The 21,050-nt window shown below is 41.7% G+C and overlaps 1 protein-coding gene across 1 annotated transcript in view; it reads right to left on the bottom strand.

Moving 5' to 3' along the window:
* Positions 1-21,050, bottom strand: part of LOC127421071 (NEDD8-conjugating enzyme Ubc12) — a 162,884-nt gene that overhangs the window by 128,994 nt on the left and 12,840 nt on the right. The gene's annotated exons all lie outside the window — the stretch shown is intronic.

The raw sequence follows: 21,050 nt of genomic DNA, 5'->3' as shown, positions 1-21,050 counted from the left end.
TTACTACCACTAATAATGACAATAATAACAAACTGTTTACTTTATATAGCGCTTTCAGCCAATGCTCAAACATAAAGGTACATGTAAACAAAACAAGCAAACTAAATAAAACAACAAGCACATTATACTTACTTCTACTTACTATACTTATAGTCTAGAGCAGTGGTTCCCAAACTTTTTACAGTGGCGTACCCCTCCAAACATTCAGCATCCTTTCGCGTACCCCCTTTCTAACGCATAGATAACATGCACACAATGTGTTTTGAAAAAATTTATATTTAACACTATTATCTTTGTAAAACAACTCCCATATATTAAACATGTTAGATTTGTACATGTTTTGTACATGTTATATGAATCATATACATATTGAATAAATGGCTTACCAATTGAGATGGGTATGCTAGATATGATATAACTGCATAACTTGAAAACTCCCCACTCATCGCGTCACGGTACGCAAGAATAGCATTCGGTTCTGTGCCTGGAATTGTGCATCACTGCAGGTACGTTGTTGCCGGCCAACTTCGAGCATTGCGGTTACTTAACTTACTTCCTGTACTAACCTACGTAATTTGGTAACAAAAAACCCGCCTCTGGTCTGTTTACATGTACAGCCAGTGCACACTGTTAGCCTGTTAGCCTCTGCTAACTGGCTAACTCATGTTATTGTCAAACTATATATAAACTTACCACTGAGAAACATCCTGTTCTCGTTGTGCTTGTGATAGTGGTTCGGGTTGATGATCTGATGTATCACTATCGGACTCGGGCTCAAATTGGTAAGGTAAAACAGAAAGTTTTTCAGATGGAGCTTGAACTCAGATATGGTTGTGGGCATTTCCTTTCCGACACACGCTGTAAGCGGCAGACCAATCACAACAGACTGGGACATCTGACCAATCAGAGCAGAGTAGGCTCTCTGAAAGGATTGGACTCAAAATGGCGCCAAGTATGGCTGCTGCGTTGCGAGCTCCGACACAACATTGTAGTGTTTTGTTTATTTTGTTTACAATTCTTATGTTTTTTTGTCTTGGATGTTGTCTGCCTTATTATCTACGACAGACAAACACTTTTGGACATTGGTTCTGCAATTACACACCGTAAACCAAACTTCAAATTCCTCAATGCCGACCCGCTGTTTACAAACACACCAGCGGAGCCCTATGTCTGGGCTGCCCGGACGCGGAAAAGAAAAAGGGGAAACAGAGCCGGCGTTCTCATCGGAGTAAGACGTCGTGCAAATCGACCCCCGCTACCCAGTATTCTACTGGCAAATGTTCAGTCTCTGGACAACAAAATCTGCGAGCTGAGAGCGCGGATCTCCTTCCAATGAGAGACGAGGGACTGCTGCATTATCTGCCTTACAGAAACTTGGATGTCTGCGGAGATTCCAGACTCAGCCATTGAACCCGCGGGGTTCTCCGTGCACCGAGCAGACAGAGCGAAAGACCTCTCAGGTAAAAGCAGAGGTGGTGGTGTATGTTATATGATCAACAAATCCTGGTGTGATCAGAGGAACGTACATTCTATCAAGTATTTCTGCTCTCCTGATCTGGAATTTCTCATGCTTCTGTGTCGACCATTCTGGCTACCGAGGGAATTCACAGCGGTCATTATCACAGCTGTGAACATCCCGCCACAAGCCAACACAGACTGGGCACTCAAGGAACTGTATGGGATTATAAGCAAGCAGGAAACCGCGCACCCTGAGGCCGTGTTCATTGTGACCGGAGACTTTAACAAAGCTAATCTCAAATCAGTCGCACCAAAATACCACCAACACATTAGTTTTAACACACGAGGGGACCGGGTTTTGGACCATTGCTACGCTCCATTCCGGGATGGCTACAAATCCCTCCCCCACCCACCATTTGGCAAATCGGACCACTCTTCCATTCTGCTTCTGCCTGCTTACAGGCAGAAACTGAAACAGAAAGCACCCACCCTCAGAACGATCCAGTGCTGGTCGGACCAATCAGACTCTATGCTACAAGACTGTTTTGATCACGCGGACTGGGAGATGTTCCGGTCTGCCTCTGATGACGACATCGAGCTTCACGCTGATAGTGTAACGTGTTTCATCAGAAGTGCATAGAGGACGTTGTTCCGAGCAAAACAATACGGATCTACCCGAACCAGAAACCTTGGATTAATAGCGATGTTTGCGAAGCACTTGATGCGCGGACCTCCGCTTTTAATTCCGGGAACGCGGAGGAGCATAAATAAGCCAGTTATGAGAACAGCAAAACGTCATACAGGAACAAGATTGAAGGACAGTTTAACACCACCAACTCTAAAAGCATGTGGTAGGGAATTAACATCATCACGGACTTTAAAGGGAATAAAAACTCTGCCGTGAACACCGCTGCCTCTCTCCCGGATGAGCTAAATACTTTTTATGCTCGTTTCGAGGGAAATAACACCACCCTCGCAGAGAGAGCTCTCGTGGCCGAAGCTACAGAGGTTAGTTCACTCTCCGTCTCTGTAGTGGCTGTAAACCGATCCTTCCGACGGGTGAATAGCCGCAAAGTCGCGGGTCCAGATGGCATTCCAGGCCATCAGAGCGTGCGCGAACCAACTGGTTGGTGTTTTTACGGACATTTTCAACCTTTCCCTCTCTTTGTCTGTAGTCCCCACATGCTTTAAAACATCCACCATTGTGCCTGTTCCAAAGCAATCCAAAATCACTTGCTTAAATGCCTGCTCTCTCCCACCTGGAAAAAAAAGAACACTTATGTGAGAATGTTGTTTGTAGACTACAGCTCAGCATTCAACACTATAGTGCCCTCCAAGCTTGATGAAAAACTCCAGGCTCTTGGCTTAAACAGTTCACTGTGCAGCTGGATCCTGGACCTCCTGTCATGCAGACGCCAGGTGGTTAGAATGGGCAGCAACATTTCCTCATCACTGACCCTCAACACTGGAGCCCCAAAGGGCTGTGTTCTCAGCCCACTCCTCTATTCCCTGTACACACATTACTGTGTGGCAACACACAGCTCCAATGCCATCATTAAGTTTGCTGATGATACGACAGTGGTAGGTCTGATCACTGACAATGATGAAACAGCCTACAGAGAGGAAGTGCACACTCTGACACACTGGTGTCTGGAGCACAACCTCTCCCTCAACGTCAGTAAGACAAAGGAGTTTGTGGTGGACTTCAGGAGAAGAGAAAGAGAACACAACCCCATCACCATCAATGGAGCACCAGTGGAGAGAGTCAGCAGCTTCAAGTTCCTGGGTGTCCACATCACTGAGGAACTCATATGGTCCATCCACACTGAGGCCATTGTGAAGAAGGCTCATCAGTGCCTCTTCTTCCTGAGATGGCTGAGGAAGTTTGGAATGAACCGCCACATCCTCACACGGTTCTACACCAGCACTATAGAGAGCATCCTGACTGGCTGCATCTCTGCCTGGTACGGCAATAGCACCGCCCACAACAGCAAAGCCCTGCAAAGGGTGGTGCGAACTGCCAGACACAACATCGGAGGTGAGCTTCCCTCCCTCCAGGACATATATACCAGGCGGCGTGTGAAAAAAGCTCGGAGGATCATCACAGACTCCAGCCACCCGGGCCATGGGCTGTTCTCACTGCTACCATCAGGCAGGCGGTATCGCAGCATCAGGACCCGCACCAGCCGACTACATGACAGCTTCTTCCCCCAAGCAATCAGACTTTTGAACTCTTGATCTCTCACGATCAAAATACATCAGCACTGCACTTTATTACTCTTATATCTCACACCGGACTGTCATAAATTATATTCTCTCTTAAAAACACACTGGCAACTTACTATCAACCGACAGCCAGAATGTCAATACAGTACAATACAACCTACTGAACATTTTATATATACTATATATACTATTTTTTTTGTATAATGTGTATTCTATATTGTGTGTATTGTATACTGTACATTGTATGTTATTATTTGTATAGTGTGTTATGTGTAACTATGTGTATATTAGATTTTAAATTGTGTTGTGTAAATCTGATGTTTATTGTAAATTGGTATATGTCTCATCACTGTCACGACTACTATGTTGCTCGGAACTGCACCCAAGAATTTCACACACTATTGCACTTGTGTATATGGTTGTGTGACAATAAAAGTGATTTGATTTTGATTTGATTTGAAAAAGGTAATGCTGCAATTTAAATTATGAGCAAACTAAAGTGTTTTTTGACCTTGGATGCATGTAAATCTATTGTATGAGACCTTTAAAACAAAATTAGGCGTGTATAAAAATCATAATAGGTGCACTTTAAATGAAAAAATTGGACCCCTAATTAAACATAGCCTTGACCGAAATGCAGCTATACCACCACTGCTCCAGCTTCTGATAGCCTTGCTCTTTAATGCCACTTGTTGTTTCCAGGTGGTAGATGGGGACCAGGGGCAATTGCAACTCTCAAAGATCAGTATATAAGATTTGCACCGACAGGCTAAATATTTTTTGTTTGGCTGTATTTTATATAAGAGCTGGCTTTCCTGGAGTTATAGGAGCGACTGACTGCACCCATAATCGGTGGAAAAAAATGGAGAGTTGTTTTGCAACAGGAAGGGCTACTGTTCCATCAATGTTCAAGTCGTGTGTGATGAGAAGGCCCAAATCACCAACATTGGCCATGTTTGCAACCAAATAATCCATTTAGAATCCGACTGATAGCTCAAATGGATGAAAAGCCTTCATGTAAACACAAAAATGATCCGATTGAAGAGGGTGGTGTAGACCTAAAATAATAATAAATATTAGGCATATAAATGTTTGAATCCGACTACTTTCTCAATCCAATTCAAAATACCTTGTGCTCATGCGCAGAGATGTGGTGTGTATGTATGTTTATAGATAATACTCTTCGCATGAACCTACAAAGCAATGACAAAACGCATTAAGGGTATGCGGGCTCGCACTGAATACTCTGCAGGGCACATACACTACCGGTCAAAAGTTTAGGGTCACTTATTCTTTATTTAATTTTTTTTTCTTCACATTTTAGAATAAGAGTAAAGTCATCTAAACTATGTAATAATAGAAATGGAACTGGGAATTATGTTGTGATTATAAAAATCCAAAATAAATCAAAACTATGTTATATTTTAGGATCTTCAAAGTAGCCACCCTTTGTCTAGAATTTGCAGAAATTTACTCTTGGCATTTTCTCAACCAACTTCTTGAGGAATCACCCTGGGATGCTTTTTAAACAGTATTGAAGGAGTCCCCATCTATGCCCGGCACTTATTGGCTGCTTTATTATTCGGTCAAAGTCATCCATTTCAAAAAACTTTTTTTTTTTTTTAAATACAATTTTAGTTTTATAATGAAATCAATATGTTGGCACAATTCTATTTTTGTCTACAAAACTCATTTGAAACATTTAAGAATATGCCTTCAGATCAAAAGGTTTTTAAGATCATGAGAAACATTTCAGTCAAGTGACCCCAAACTTTTGAACAGCAAGTGTATGTTCTTTCATGACATCACAAAGCAAAAAAGAATGTGGTGTCATTCTTAATAGGGACTTTAAGCAACAGGTACGGTTACGGTGTTCTGTGTTCCATTGCGTGTATGCGACTTCACTCACTTCCTGACGTCGAAACCATAATTTCTAAAGCATTTCTTCTTTGCCATAGTGGCAGTCGATCATACATGATGGATTAGGAAAGTAAATGGTAGATTATGTTTTACAAGATATGATTCAAAGTGAACACAGTAAATAGCCTAAACATCCTCGTCAAAACGTATGTTAAATTACACACGGTTACAGGCTTTGAATAAAAAACCTCAAAAATATCGGTAGACTATAAATAATAATATCTAGGTTTTAGACGTAGGTTATTTATATCGTACAAGAGTAAAACTCTTCTTCTGACAGTTATTTAACACTGCAAGCATCCCTTCTCTTAATGTTTTAAATAGCCTACATTTTTCCTTGAATGATTAAATGCTCAGTTCCGCCATCATTATTGCTTAGTGATTTTTGCGTAGAGTCCCGTACACATATGTTGCTTAAAGTCCCTATTATTTTGTTTCCACTCCAAATCTGTAAACTCCTTTAAGGACAACTATCACCCACATGTCTTCGTACTCGCATCCAGAGATGCCTGCGATTAGATTGGAGGAGGAATGGGCATGAGGCAAATACATGGCAAAATCAGACAGGGTATTAGACGCTGCTTCTAATTCTTCATTTGCCGAGTAGAGTGAGTTACATAAGAAGAAAGCTTTTCTGGCATATTTTTTTTAGATATCTCAACAAAGCAAAAACACCAATTATGAACTTTGGTGCCACTCTCACTTTCTCAGTCTTTCTTTGATTCTTCAGAACGCAACGACTGATGCTCTTAGCATGTGCAGAAGTTTGGTTCGGAATACATGTAATGCACATGTAAATGAATATTTGTATCAGACTGCAAAGTTTAGGAGACATATAAACAGTACATTCGGAATCTGCAATCGGATTGAATTAAAAAATTAGTGTATGTAAACATAGCCACTGTGGCTCGATGGCCAGGATCAACACATGACAGCAGGATCTTTGACAATAGCTGCTTGTGTGCTTTGCTTGAAAGCCATGCATTACAGGGTCACCTGGTGGGCGATATTGGCTACCCATGTCGTGCCTACCCTCTTGAACCCTATAACACCAGCTGAGAAACTCTACAACTCCAGCCACATTGCAGCAAGAGGTCTTGTGGAGAAAGTGTTTGGAAAAAAGGTTTCCTTGCATGCAGAATTGGCTTCGAACAAAGCTTGAGACAACACTGATGGTCATTGTTGCAGGGGCAGTATTATACAAATTTGGGAAAAGACTTGGAGATGAGCTACTATAATGGAAATACTGTCAGGGGAACTCTAATTGAGAACCATTTTACTGCATAATTTGTGTTATGTGGCATTAAAAGTAGGGTGACCGGATTCCTGCTTGTGGAAAACAGGACAGCCTCCTCCCAACAAAAATTTAATTGACGTATCCTTACCTAGAAGCAGAAGCAACACAAGGAGGGTATGGCAGGGTGTGCAGCATATTACAAACTTTACGGGCAGCGCCACCACTGGCTGTAACACCAGCGCATCACTGGCAGGAGCTAAACTGTTTCTTTGTACGTTTTGATACGAAGTCTCTACTCCAACATACATCTCCTCCTGATACAAGAACCCAAACACTGACTGTACAAGAACACGAGGTGAGACAGGTGTTCAAGTCAATGAATCCGTGAAAGGCTGCAGGCCCTGATGGAGTGCTTGGAAAGGTACTCCGGGCTTGTGCCTACGAACTTGCTGCTGTCTTTACAAACATTTTCAATCTGTCCCTGTCACAAGCCATCGTTCCACCCTGCCTTAAATCAGCCATTATCATCCCAGCCCCGAAGAAGCCTGTTGTAGACAGTTTAAATGACTACAGACCCATTGCCCTTACGTCTATGGTCACAAAGTGTCTAGAGAGACTAGTATTGAGGCATATTAAAGCTAGCCTCCCTCCCACTTTTGACCCCCATCAATTTGCTTACAGGGCCAACAGGTCTACAGAGGATGCCATTGCCACAGCCCTCCACAAGGCTCTGGAACACCTGGAACACAGAGGGACATACGTCTGGATGCTCATTATTGATTATAGTTCTGCTTTCAATACTATCATACCGGACATACTCATCAGGAAACTCCTCCACCTGGGCCTCTCCGCTCACCTCTGCACCTGGATTATGCATTTTCTCACTAACCGCCCTCAGTCTGTCAGGCTCGGTCTCCATCTCTCTTCCAACCTCACTCTCAGCACCGGTTCCCCACAGGGATGTGTGCTGAGTTCACTACTCTACTGCCTCTATACATATGATTGTATCTCCATATACTCCAATCACATTATAAAATTCGCAGATGACACTACAGTGATTGGACTCATTTCTGGAGGCGATGAGTCTGCCTATCATGACGATGACCGAAAACTGACGTTAGTTAGTTTTTTAGTGGTGCTCTGAAAACAACCTGTCACTAAACACAAAGAAAACTAAAGAACTCATCTTGGACTTCAGGAAGTGCAGAGCTGACCCCCCCCCCCCCCCCAACCCTAACCCCCCATATTTATAAATGGAGACTGTGTGGAAAGAGTTCGCAGTTTTAAATTCCTGGGAATCCATATATCTGACAGTCTCTCCTGGTCCACAAACACGAAAGTTAAAAAGGCACAGGCACAGCACTTCCAAAATATCGGTGATGATGACGAAGGTTCTTGCTGACTTGGAGGATCTCGCTGTAATACGTCGATCGATTACGGCGATGGAAATAAAATTCTTTGAGTTAGTTGCAAGAGTGTCAGATGCTGAGAAACGAATCAATTATTTGGAGTCTTCGGAGAGGGAATTAACCGCTAATCCGCCCGTGACCAAAGCTGATCTGGAACATATTCTTGAAAAGCTTGAAGATCTTGAGAATAGAAGCCACAGGAATAACATCAAATTTGTTGGAAATCCTGAGCATGAGGAGGGCAGAGATATGGTGAAATTCCTAGACAAGCTCTTCCCGAGTCTGCTCGACATAACAGGCCACAAGCTGGAAATCGAGCGAGCTCACAGATTCCCTGCTCGGAGATCTGCTGAGGGAGATAGGCCCCGATCGATTCTGGCCAAATTTCTGAGGTCATCCGATAAAGTTCTCGTGTTGCGCCAGGCAAGGAGCAAAGGGAAGCTTTCTTGGAGGAATCATAATATTTTCTTGTTCCCGGAATTTGCGAGTTCGACAAGAGGGAAACGCGATTGGTTCAAGGAATGTAAAAAACTCTTACATCAGCGAAAGTTCACTTTTGCTCTAATGTTTCCGGCCAAACTTAGAATAGAAACGAAGGACGGTCGCAAAGTATTTACATGTCCCAATCAGGCAATGTCTTTTATTGAATCAATGGGTGAGTAAACCATTGGATGTTTCTCATATGAATGGGTCGACTCACTGTACTTACTCTGGCTTTTGTGGAAGCTGGGCGTCATTTTGGTTTCTTTTTGTGTTGGCTCCGCCTAGCGGCTGGAACTTGTGCCATTTACGGGACACTGGAATGATTACGTCATCCGCTGAACTCATAACAGCTGGCTCACTGAACATTCATTTGTCTATCCATGAAACTGAACAGTTTATATCAGCTGAAATTTGTTTTGTGGAGGATCACACCTTTAAAACAGTTCTGTGAATGAATCTACATGTTCTGTGTTCATTCTTCCTTTTGGCTGGGGGTTATTTTACAAAGTATTTTCTGTTATGTAATTTTGCTTCACGAATTTGTGAGGCAAAATTGAGCAATCCGATGGCAAAGTTGTTGTGGGGGCTCGTGGGCGTTCATGGACCTTTTGAGTTTAGAGGGATTGTCGCCGGTTGCCGCTCTCATGCGCGGGGTTAATGCGCATGTTTTTCTTTTTTCTGTTTGTTTTGTTCGGGGGGAAGTTCGGGGTTTAATTGTTTCACTAATGGGGAATGTGGTCAGTATAATTTTGTTTTTGACACAGTTTATTTTTTCTACTATATCAATATGTCAGTACTATCTCTCTCCACATGGAATGTGAATGGGTTGGGACACCCCATAAAAAGGAGGTTACTTTTCTTAAACATAAGAAATATGATATAGTGTTTCTTCAAGAAACACATCTTTCCCCGCAGGAAGTGGAAAAATTTTGGAAGATATGGGGTGGACATGTTTTCTTTAATGTTGGCTCAAGTAAGAGCAAGGGAGTCATTATATTGGTAAATAAACATCTACAATTCAAATGTCTCAAACAGATTAAAGATAAATTAGGAAGAGTCATTATTGTTTTAGTTGAAATTCAAGGGCAAAGGTTGATTTTGGCTAATATTTATGCGCCTAACGCTGATGATCAGGACTTTTTTATAGATCCTGAAGGGATGCTGCAAACCGCTGGCACCCCTCATGATATAATATTGGGAGGAGACTTTAATCTTTTGATGGATTCAGTCCTTGATCACAGTGAAGCAAAAGTGTGTAAACCCCCTAGAGCAACACTGACGCTTCACAGGATGTGTAAAAATCTTGGTCTTACAGATATTTGGCAACTTTTGAACCCATCTGGTAGAGACTATAATTTTTTTTCATCAGTCCATAAGATTTATTCTAGAATAGATTTTTTTTATATATCCAAATCCCTCATTTCATCTGTTGTGGATTGCTCAATTGGAAATATCTTAGTCTCAGATCATGCCCTGGTGAGTTTAGAGGTGGTGCCACATACGGAGAAAAAGAAATCATATAGTTGGCGCCTTAATGTGTCCCTTTTGCAAAATCCTGAATTCCAACAAATGTTAAAGACTGAAATCAATGTTTATATGGAGACCAATCGGTCCTCAGTATCAACTATGGGCGTGGCTTGGGAGGCACTTAAGGCTGTTCTTAGGGGTCGGATCATACAGTATGCCTCATTCATCAAAAAATCCAAAGCATGAGAACTCGTGGAGTTGGAAGGAAATATTAAAAATGCCGAAGCAGAGCTGAAGTGCCGTTTGTCATCCGATGGCCTCAGAGAATTGACTCGATTGAAATATAGATATAATACTATTTTGTCGCAGAAAGTGGAGTTTTGGTTATTCAGGGCAAGACAGTCATATTTTGAGTTGGGGGACAAAGCAGGAAAACATCTGGCTAGATATATAAAGCAGAGAGAGTCTTTTTCTACCATTCCCTCAGTGAAATCTGCTGGTGGTGAAATATTTACCTAGGCCATTGATAATAATAATGCTTTTAAAGAATTCTACTTTGATCTCTATAGTTCCACGTCTTCGTCTACTGATGAGGATATTAGAAACTTTGTGGAACCATTAGATCGCCCTAAACTGACGACTGAGCAAAAAATTCTCTTGATTCTGAGATAACCTTGGAGGAGCTTGGCGAGGTAATTAAGGCCTTACCTACAGGCAAGGCTCCGGGGCCTGACGGCTTTACTGCTGAGTTTTTCAAATCTTATGCTACAGAACTGGCTCCACTTTTGCTATAAGTTTATACTGAATCATTAAAGAACGGAAAGCTTCTGCCAACCATGACACAAGCCCGGATCAGTCTGATTCTTAAAAAGGACAAAGATCCAAGCGAGTACAAAAGTTACCGTCCAATTTCCCTGATCCAGTTAGATGTAAAAATGTTGTCAAAAATTCTGGCTAATCGATTAAGTTATGACATCTCTTATGCATATAGATCAGGTGGGGTTTATTCGGGGCTGCAGCTCTTCTGATAACATTAGGCGTTTCATCAATATCATGTGGTCAGTAGCGAATGAAAAATCTCCGGTCGCTGCCATCTCACTTGACGCCGAAAAGGCATTTGATATGGTAGAATGTGATTATGTTTTTAAGGTTTTGGAAATATACGGGTTCGGGAGTAGGTTTATTGGATGGATTAAGTTACTTTATAGACACCCAGTAGCGGTGGTACAAACAAATGGACTAATTTCAGATAATTTTACTCTGAATAGGGGCAACTGGCAGGGATGCGCTCTTTCCCCATTACTGTTCTGTCTTGCGCTGGAACCATCAGCAACAGCGATAAGAAAGGAGGAGGATCTTCCAGGGGTGGTGGCGGGAGGTATGGCGCATAAACCCTTGCTTTACGCAGATGATATTTTATTATTTGTCTCTGACCCCAGTAGATCTATGCCTTGCCTCCACAGAATTATTAATTCCTTTTCTAAATTTTCAGGATATTCCAGCTGGGTGTTTTCCAGTGGCCCAAACAGGGCATTAAGTATTTGGGTATTTTATTTCCAGCAAATTTGTGTTAATTTTGACCCCTTAATAAAACATTTTTCGAGTGATGTGGGCAGGTGGGCTTCATTACATTTATCTATGATTGGGAAGGTTAATGTTATTAAAATGAATTGTATTCCAAAATTCAATTACTTACTGCAGTCTCTCCCTGTAGATGTCCCCCTCTCTTATTTCAAGCAATTTAATAGCATAGCAAAGTCTTTCATTTGGAATGGTAAGCGTCCCAAATTACATTTCAATAAGTTACATAGGCCGATTGACAAAGGTGGGCTAGGCCTACCCAAGATTTTATTTTATTATTATGCATTCGGTCTCAGACATTTGTCTATTGGACCCCCTCTAGATTGCATAGGCTTGGTCTTAAAGACACACCCACCTGCTGGCGATGTCAATCAGAAGATGGAGACACAACCCATGTCTTTTGGGGATGTGTTAAGATGCAAAAAATTTGGATGAGGATTCAGAGTTTTATGTGCGAGGTTTTGGCCTCTCAAATTTTATTTTGCCCCAGACTCTGTATCTTGGGAGATTGGGCAGCCATTAATTTGGAGAATAAGCACATGAAAAACTGGGTCCTAACTAGTGTTATGATAGCCAGACAGATCACTTTGAGGAGTTGGAAGTCGGCTGGAGCGCCCCCATTTCAGGAGTGGTGTTCAGAGATGGCCAGATTGGCAGCTCTTGAGGAGAGGGTATCCAGAAGACTGGGGAGTCTGGACATGTTTGGGAAGAAGTGGGGCAGATATCTGTCTTTTTTGGAGGGCTCTCGGGGAGGGACAGTGGAGAGAGAGGTGTAGGGGTTTTATGTATGTGATTGTTTTATTTTTTTTTATTTTTTTTTTTATTAATTAATGAATTAATTTTTGTTGTGTATCTATGGTTGTGTGACCACTGGGGTGTTGTTGGGGGTCGGGTGGGGGGGGGGTTGTATATTGATTCTGTATATGTGTGTTCTGCTATTTATATTTAATGGTTGAATCAATAAAAAATGTTAAATCGCAAAAAAAAAAAAAATACGTTGCTTTTTCACACCATTGAAAATAATAGACGGCAGTCCTGGAATTAGCCCACAATACAAAAAACATAATTTCTGTGCACAAAGATGTTTTAAATTAAAAATAAATACGCAATACTAGGAGAAAAGCTTCAGTGTGCTTTTTTGGAACACTAACATATAGCCCAATGCTATAAAAATATTGTTTAGCTTACTTTTGAAAAAATACTGGCAAAATTCCCTGTATTAAATAAAATAAATTACCAAATGAATAAAGCATTAAATAAAATAATTACCAAATAAAAAATATATATTTTTAAGACCTATATATGCCTTTTCTTTACACAAACTTAAATTATCCGTACCCTGTTCTGTAGACTAATAAAGTCGGCTGAATGACATTTTCTACACTTCAAGACTATAAACTCAGAACTATTTGTCCAATGAGTTTACTTTCAGAAAACTAGCTTTTGAACATTTTAAAATGTTTAAATATTTTAAATCTAACCTTCTTTACCTCAGATCGCATTTGCTGAGCTTCTTCAGAAAATGTAAATTGCATTATGATGTTAAAATTAATTTTAGATGACAATCAAGTTCAGTTGGTCGTTAAAAGTTGTGGGACAAATATACAGGACATAATGCAGTTGAGATGGCAATGCTTTAGATTAGATGATTGTTCAAAATAGCTTACTGAATATCAGGAATGTATCATATGTAAGCCTGAAATTACACGGCATCAGTTTTTCTTTCATAGCTATGCACACAGCATATATACACATGGATGGATGGTCCTTATACTAAGACCGAAAGTTTCCCCCACTACCTGGTGCAGGTTGCCAGCTTGAACAGGGGCATGGCGATTTGCTTTCGGGTCTGAACCGGTGGCAACCTACGACAGGCACAACATCAGGACCAATATTACAGTCCTGTCAGAAGGGCAACTGCTCTCTTTTGATTGCAATTCCTCATCTTCTGATTGAATTTATTTGTGAAATTAAAATGACAGTTAGCTGGTTAATTTCAATGAATTGTCTCAATACTCTCCCCATTTTACCAAAACTTTGCTAGTTTTAACACTATTAATGTCATAAACTGGTGAGATTCGATACACTCTGTTCCATAACTGTTCTAGGAGGACAATATGTCAAAGAATTCAAAATCCTCAGGCTCTGGACACATTAAAAAACACTTACATGCTCAAGCTGACACCCCTGGGACACTATTTGGTCGGGGAAGTGCGGGAAATTCGGTGAGAAATATTGAACATGTCGGCAATGCTGACTCAGTTCGTTGCTGACTTGGAGGATCTTGCTGTACATACATCGATCGATCACTGCCATGGAGACGAAATTCACTGATGCGGTTACAAGAGTGGGGATGTCGAGAAATGGATCGATTATCTGGAGTCATCAGAGAGGGAATTATCTGCTAATCCACTAGCAACTAAGGTGGATTTAGCATGTCAGGGAGAAGTTGGAGGATTTGGAGTACCATAGCCAGCGGATGACGTCTGTATTATTGGAATTCCTGAGGCTGAAGAGGGTCAAGGGATATGGTGAAATTCCTGGACGGACTCTTTCCGAGTCTGCTCAACATAACAGGCCATCAGCTGGAAATCGAGCGTGCTCACAGGGTTCTGGCTCAGCGATCGGCTGAGAGAGACAGGCCCCTATCAATTCTGTCCAAATTTTTGAGATCATCCATGTAGAAGATTCAACAATAAGGAAGCGGGAAGCAGGTGGCAGTCCAGGTAAATCAAGCTTTAATGGTTTCCCAGTCTAACAAACAGTCTTTGGCCTTTCAGCTTCACAGCAGTGCATTTACTCTTCAGCTTCACAGCAAGGTATCTACTCTAGCTTTAGTCATTAGAGACAACATAAACTCATAAATAATTAAGGTTAACAGCTCTGCAGTGTTTAGCTTCACAATCTGGCAGGTCTGTGTGACTGGGACTCTCTCTCCCTCACTGGCATTCTCGGCGGCCTTTTCAAGCCCATCTCCGTCGTCACTGTAAGGAGACACAGGTGTTACATATCATTAATCACCAGGTGATGGCCCTTACTGCTTCCTCTCTCCCCAGTGACAGACACATGACCATGTCCCGCTCCACAATCTGATAAAGATATCGTGTTATGCGAGGAGTAAAGGAAGGCTTTCTTGGAAGAACCACAGCATTTTCTTGTTCCCAGACTTTGCGAATTCGACAAGAGAGAAATGTGATCGATTCAAGGAAAGCAAGAAACTCTTACATCAACGGAAGGTCGCTTTTGCACTGATATTCCCGGCCAAATTGAGAATAGATGCTAAGGATGGCTGTAAAACATTCACATGTCCCCAGCAAGCGATGTCCTTCATAAAGCTAATGGAATAAGTTATTTTGTGGTATTCACGTTGCAGACAAATGGACCGACTCACTGAACATTCACTTGACTGTACGAGGAAACTGACCGCCTTTTTCGTTTCTTTTTGAGCTGGTTCCACCTAGCGGCTGGAGTTTGTTTTGTGGAGGAACACACCTTCAGGGCAGTTATGTGGATAAATCTACACATTCTTTGTGTTTATTCCGCCTATTGGTTGGAGTTTGTTTTATAGATTATCTTTTGTTGTGTAATTCTTTCTCACAAAATTTGTATAGAAACACTGCAATTGAGCAATCCGATGGCAAAATTGTTGTGGGGGCTCTCGTAGGCATACATAGACTGTTTCAGTTTAGAGGGATGGACGCTAGTTGACAGCGCACATTTTTCTTTTTTATGTTTGTTCGGGGGGACGTTTGGGTTTCATTGTTGCACTAATGTTGGAATGTGGTCTTTATAATTTTGTTTTTGACACACAATCTATTTTTTCTATTATGTCAAAATGTCAAATGTTAATATGAGTGGATCGTCTCTCTCCACGTGGAATGTGAATGGGTTGGGGCACCCCATAAAAAGAAGGAAGGTTATTTCTCTTCTTAAGCGAAAGAAATATGATATAGTGTTTCTTTAAGAAACAAATCTTTTGGGAAAATATGGGGTGGACATGGCTCAAGTAAGAGCAGGGGAGTCATTACACTGATAAGTAAGCATCTACAATTCAAATGTCTCAAACAGATTAAAGATAAATTAGGAAGAGTCATTATTGTTTTAGCAGAAAAGTTTTATTTTGGCTAATATTTACGCACTTAACGTCGATGATCAGGGCTTTTTTATAGATCCTGAAGGGATGCTGCAAGCCACTGGCACCCCTCATGATATAATATTGGGAAGAGATTTGAACCTTTTGATGGACTCAATCCTTGATCATAGTGAAGCAAAAGTGTGTAAGCCACCTAGAGCAACATTGACATTGGATGTGTAAAAATCTTGGTCTTACAGATGTTTGGAGACTTTTGAACCCATCTGGTAGGGACTATAATTTTTTTTCATCAGTCCATAAGACTTTTTCTAGAATAGATTTATATTTATTATATATATATATATATATATATATATATATATATATATATATTTTATATCTAAGTCCCTCATTTCATCTGTTGTGGATTGCTCAATTGAAAACATTTTAGTCTCAGATCACGCTCTGGTGAGTTTAGAGGTGTTGCTACATATGGAGAAAAGGAAATCATATAGTTGGTGCTTTAATGTATCCCTTTTGCAAAATCCTGAATTCCAACAGGTGTTAAACGCTGAAATCAATGTTTATATGTGGGCATGGCTTGGGAGGCACTTAAGGTGGTTCTTAGGGGCCGGATCATACAGTATGCCTCATTCACCAAAAAATCCAAAGCACAAGAACTCATGGAGTTGGAAGGGAATATTAAAAGTGCCGAGGCAGAGCTGAAGCGCCAAATGTCATCTGATGGCCTCAGAGAATTGACCCGATTGAAATATAGATATAATACTATTTTGTCGTAGAAGGTGGAGTTTTGGCTATTCAGGGCGAGACAGTCATACTTTGTGTCGGAGGACAAGGCAGGAAAACTTCTGGCTAAATATATAAAGCAGAGAGAGTCTTTTTCTACCATTCCCTCAGTGAAATCTGCTGGTGGTGAAATATTTACCTCAGCCATTGATATTAATAATGCTTTTAAAGAATTCTATCTTGATCTCTATAGTTCCATGTCTTCGTCTACTGATGAGGATATTAGAAACTTTGTGGAACCATTAGAACTTCCTAAACTGATGGCTGAGCAAAAACTTCTCTTGATTCTGAGATAACCTTGGAGGAGCTTGGCGAGGTAATTAAGGCCTTGCCTACAGGCAAGTCTCCGTGGCCTGGTGAATTTTTTAGATCTTATGCTACAGAATTGGCTCTACTTTTGCTAGAAGTTTATACGGAATCATTAAAGAATGGAAAGCTTTCGCCAACCATGACGCAAGCCCAGATCAGTCTGATTCTTAAAAAGGACAAAGATCCAAGTGAGTGTAAAGTTACCATCCAATTTGCCTGATCCAGTTAGACGTTAAAATATTGTAAAAAATTTTGGCTAACCGATTATGACATCTCTTATACATATAGATTAGGTGGGGTTTATTCAGGGCCGTCGCTCTTCTGATAACATTATGCGTTTCATCAATATCATCTAGTCAGTGGTGAATGATCAGACTCCGGTCGCTGCCATCTCACTTGATGCCGAAAAGGCATTTGATGTCGTAGAATGGGATTATCTTTTTAAGATTTTGGAAATGTATGGGTTCGGGAATACTTTTATTGGTTGTATTAAGTTACTTTATAGACACCCGGTAGCAGCGGTACAAATGAATGGATTAATTTCAGATTATTTTACTCTGGATAGGGGCACCCGGCAGGGTTGCCCGCTTTCCCCATTATTGTTCTGTCTTGTCCTGGAACCATTAGCAGCCGTGATAAGAAAGGAGGAGGATTTTCCAGGGGTGGTGGCGGGAGGTGTGGCGCATAAGCTTTTGCTTTATGCAGATGATATTTTATTATTCATCTCTGACCCTACTAGACCTATGCCTTGCCTCCACAATTATTAATTCCCGGGATACAGAGTTATTTGGTCTAAATCCGAAGCTTTGGCTCTGACAGCGTACTGCCCGGTAATGGCTTTTCAGCCAGGTGCCTTCCAGTGGGCCAAACAGGGCATTAAGTATTTGGGTATGTCATTCCTAGCAAATATGTGCGATTTTGACTCTTTAATAAAACGCTTTGAGCGATGTGGGCAGCATTACATTTATCTATGATTGGGAAGGTTAAGGTTATTAAAACGAATTGTATTCCAAAATTCAACTACCTGCTACAGTCTCTCCCTATAGATGTCTGCCTCTCTTATTTCAAGCAATTTGATAGCATAGCGAAGTCCTTCATTTGAAATGGTAAACATCCCTGATTACATTTGAGTAAGTTGCATAGGCCGACTGACAAAGGTGGGCTAGGCCTACCCAAGATTTTGTTTATTATTATGCATTCAGTCTTAGACATTTGGCTCATTGTCGCTTCCACCTGAGAGAGCCCCTCCCTGGTTTTGTATTGAACAGGAAGTTCTTGCCCATATTTTGCCATTGCAAAGCCTTTTCTACCAAAAGAAGTTGTTACGCCCCGTTATCTCGCATTTGCACTTGGTATGGACAAAAGCGTCCAGTGTGTTTAATTCGGACATTTATTTAAATGTTGCCTCAAGCATATGGCTGAACTCAAAATAATGTATTAATAAGTCCCTTTTCTGCTGGACAGAGTGGACTGAGAGGGAGGTTAATACACTCGGTGACCTATATGAGAGTTGATTGTTGAGATTCTTTGAAAATTTGGCTCAACATTTTGGGATTCCCAGATCTCAGTTCCTTAGGTATTTACAGCTGTGCCACCTGCTCTGTACTATTTTTGGGAGTAGCATACACCCCCCTATAGCGGCAGATACTCATCAGTGTATTACTCCCTGCTAATTCAGAGTCTGGGGCATGGAGCTTTAACTTCTGTCCAGAGATTATGGGAGAAAGATTTAAACTTGGTATTGGAGGAGGGAGTGTGGGCTAGGATTCTAAAAAACGTCAAGTCTGCATCTAGAAATGCAAGGGTTCGCCTTATGCAATTCAAGATTTTACACTGATTCTATTGGACCCCCTCTAGATTGTATAGGCTTGGTCTTAAAGACACACCCATCTGCTAGCGATGCCAATCAGAAGATGGAGACACAACCCATGTTTTTTGGTGGTGTGTTAAGATCCCAGAATTTTGGTTGAAGGTTCAGAGTTTTATGTGTGATGTATTGGGCACTCAAATTTCATTTTGCCCCAGACTTTGTATTTTAGGCAATGGGGCGGTCATCAACATAGGGGATAAACACATAAAAAAATTGGGTCCTAACCAGTGTTACGATCGGCAGACTAATTGTTTTAAAGGAATAGAAGTCGGCTGGAGCGCCCTCATTTCAAGAATGGTGCACGGAGATGGCGGCTTTTGAGGAAGTGTTATGAAGAAGGCTGGGGAACTGGGATTCCTTTGATGGGAAATGGGGCAGCTATTTGGCATTTTTGGAGGGCTCTCGGGGAGGGGCAGTGGAGAGAGAAGTTTAGTTTTAAATGTGTGTGATTATTAAAAAAATCTTTTTTTTTTTTTTATTTTGGTCTATAATCATGTGTGACCACAGCAATGTTGTTGAGGGTCAGGGTGGTGTTGGGGATTGGGAGGGGGAGGGGTAATAGTGGGGGTTAAATGTTGATTTGGTGTATATATTTTGCTTTTCTTTGTTATCTAAACTCAGCAAAAAAGAAACATCTCACTTTCAACTGCTTTTATTTTCAGCAAACTTAACATGTGTAAATATTTGTTTGAACATAAAAAGATTCAACAACTAAGACATACACTGAACAAGTTTCACAGACATGTGACTAACAGAAATGGAATAATGTGTCCCTGAACAAAGGGGGGGTCAAAATCAAAAGTAACAGTCAGGATCTGGTGTGGCCACCAGCTGCATTATGTACTGCAGTGCATCTCCTCCTCAAGGACTGCACCAGATTTGCTAGTTCTTGCTGTGAGATGTTACCCCACTCTTCCACCAAGGCAGTTGCAAGTTACTGGAAATTTCTGGGGGGAATGGCCCTAGCCCTCACCCTCCAATCCACCAGGTCCCAGACGTGCTCAATGGGATTGAGATCCGGGCTCTTCACTGGCCATGGCAGAACACTGACATTCCTGTCTTGCAGGAAATCACGCACAGAACGAGCAGCATGGCTGGTGGCATTGTCATGCTTGGAGGATCATGTCAAGATGAGCATGCAGGAAGGGTACCACATGAGGGAGGAGGATGTCTTCCCTGTAATGCACAGCGTTGAGATTGCCTGCAATGACAACAAGCTCAGTCCAATGATGCTGTGACACACTGCTCCAGACCATGACGGACCCTCCACCTCCAAATCGATCCTGCTCCAGAGCACAGGACTCGGTGTAACGCTCATTCCTTTGATGATAAACGCCAACCATCACCCCTGGTGAGACAAAACCACGACTCGTCAGTGAAGAGCACTTTTTTGCCAGTCCTAACGAAGGTGGGTTTGTGCCCATAGGCGACGTTGTTGCCGGTGATGTCTGGTAAGGACCTGCCTTACAACAGGCCTACAAGCCCTCAGTCCAGCCTCTCTCAGCCTATTGCGGACAGTCTGAGCACTGATGGAGGGATTGTGCATTCCTGGTGTAACTCGGGCAGTTGTTGTTGCCATCCTGTACTTGTCCAGCAGGTGTGATACTCGGATGTACCGATCCTGTGCAGGTGTTGTTACACATGGTCTGCCACTGCGAGGAGGACCAGCTGTCCTTCCTGTCTCCCTGTAGTGCTGTCTTAGGCGTCTCACAGTACGGACATTGCAATTTATTGCCCTGGCCACATCTGCAGTCCTCATGCCTCCATGCAGCATGCCTAAGGCACATTCACACAGATGAGCAGAGACCCTGGGCATCTTTCTTTTGGTGTTTTTCAGAGTCAGTAGAAAGGTCTCTTTAGTGTCCTAAGTTTTTATAACTGTGACCTTAATTGCCTACTGTCTGTAAGCTGTTAGTGTCTTAACGACCGTTCCACAGGTGCATGTTCATTAATTGTTTACGGTTCATTGAACAAGCATGGAAAACATTGTTTAAACCCTTTACAATAAAGATCTGTAAAGTTATTTGGATTTTTACAAAATTATCTTTAAAATACAGTGTCCCGAAAAAGGACATTTTGCGCCGTTGCTTCGGCAAAGCATTTCTCACTCCCAGTCAGTCAGCCCCTCCTCCAGAATTTTACTTGCCCGACCGGACAAGTAGCCTGGTTAAAATCTCAATAACGAATGTTAGCTAAATAGTGGATTGCGGG

The sequence above is a fragment of the Myxocyprinus asiaticus genome, chromosome 30 (genome assembly GCF_019703515.2).
Source record: "Myxocyprinus asiaticus isolate MX2 ecotype Aquarium Trade chromosome 30, UBuf_Myxa_2, whole genome shotgun sequence".
Taxonomy (NCBI): domain Eukaryota; kingdom Metazoa; phylum Chordata; class Actinopteri; order Cypriniformes; family Catostomidae; genus Myxocyprinus; species Myxocyprinus asiaticus.
The sequence above is the reverse complement of the archived record's forward strand: the minus strand, read 5'-3'. Positions and strand labels throughout refer to the sequence as shown.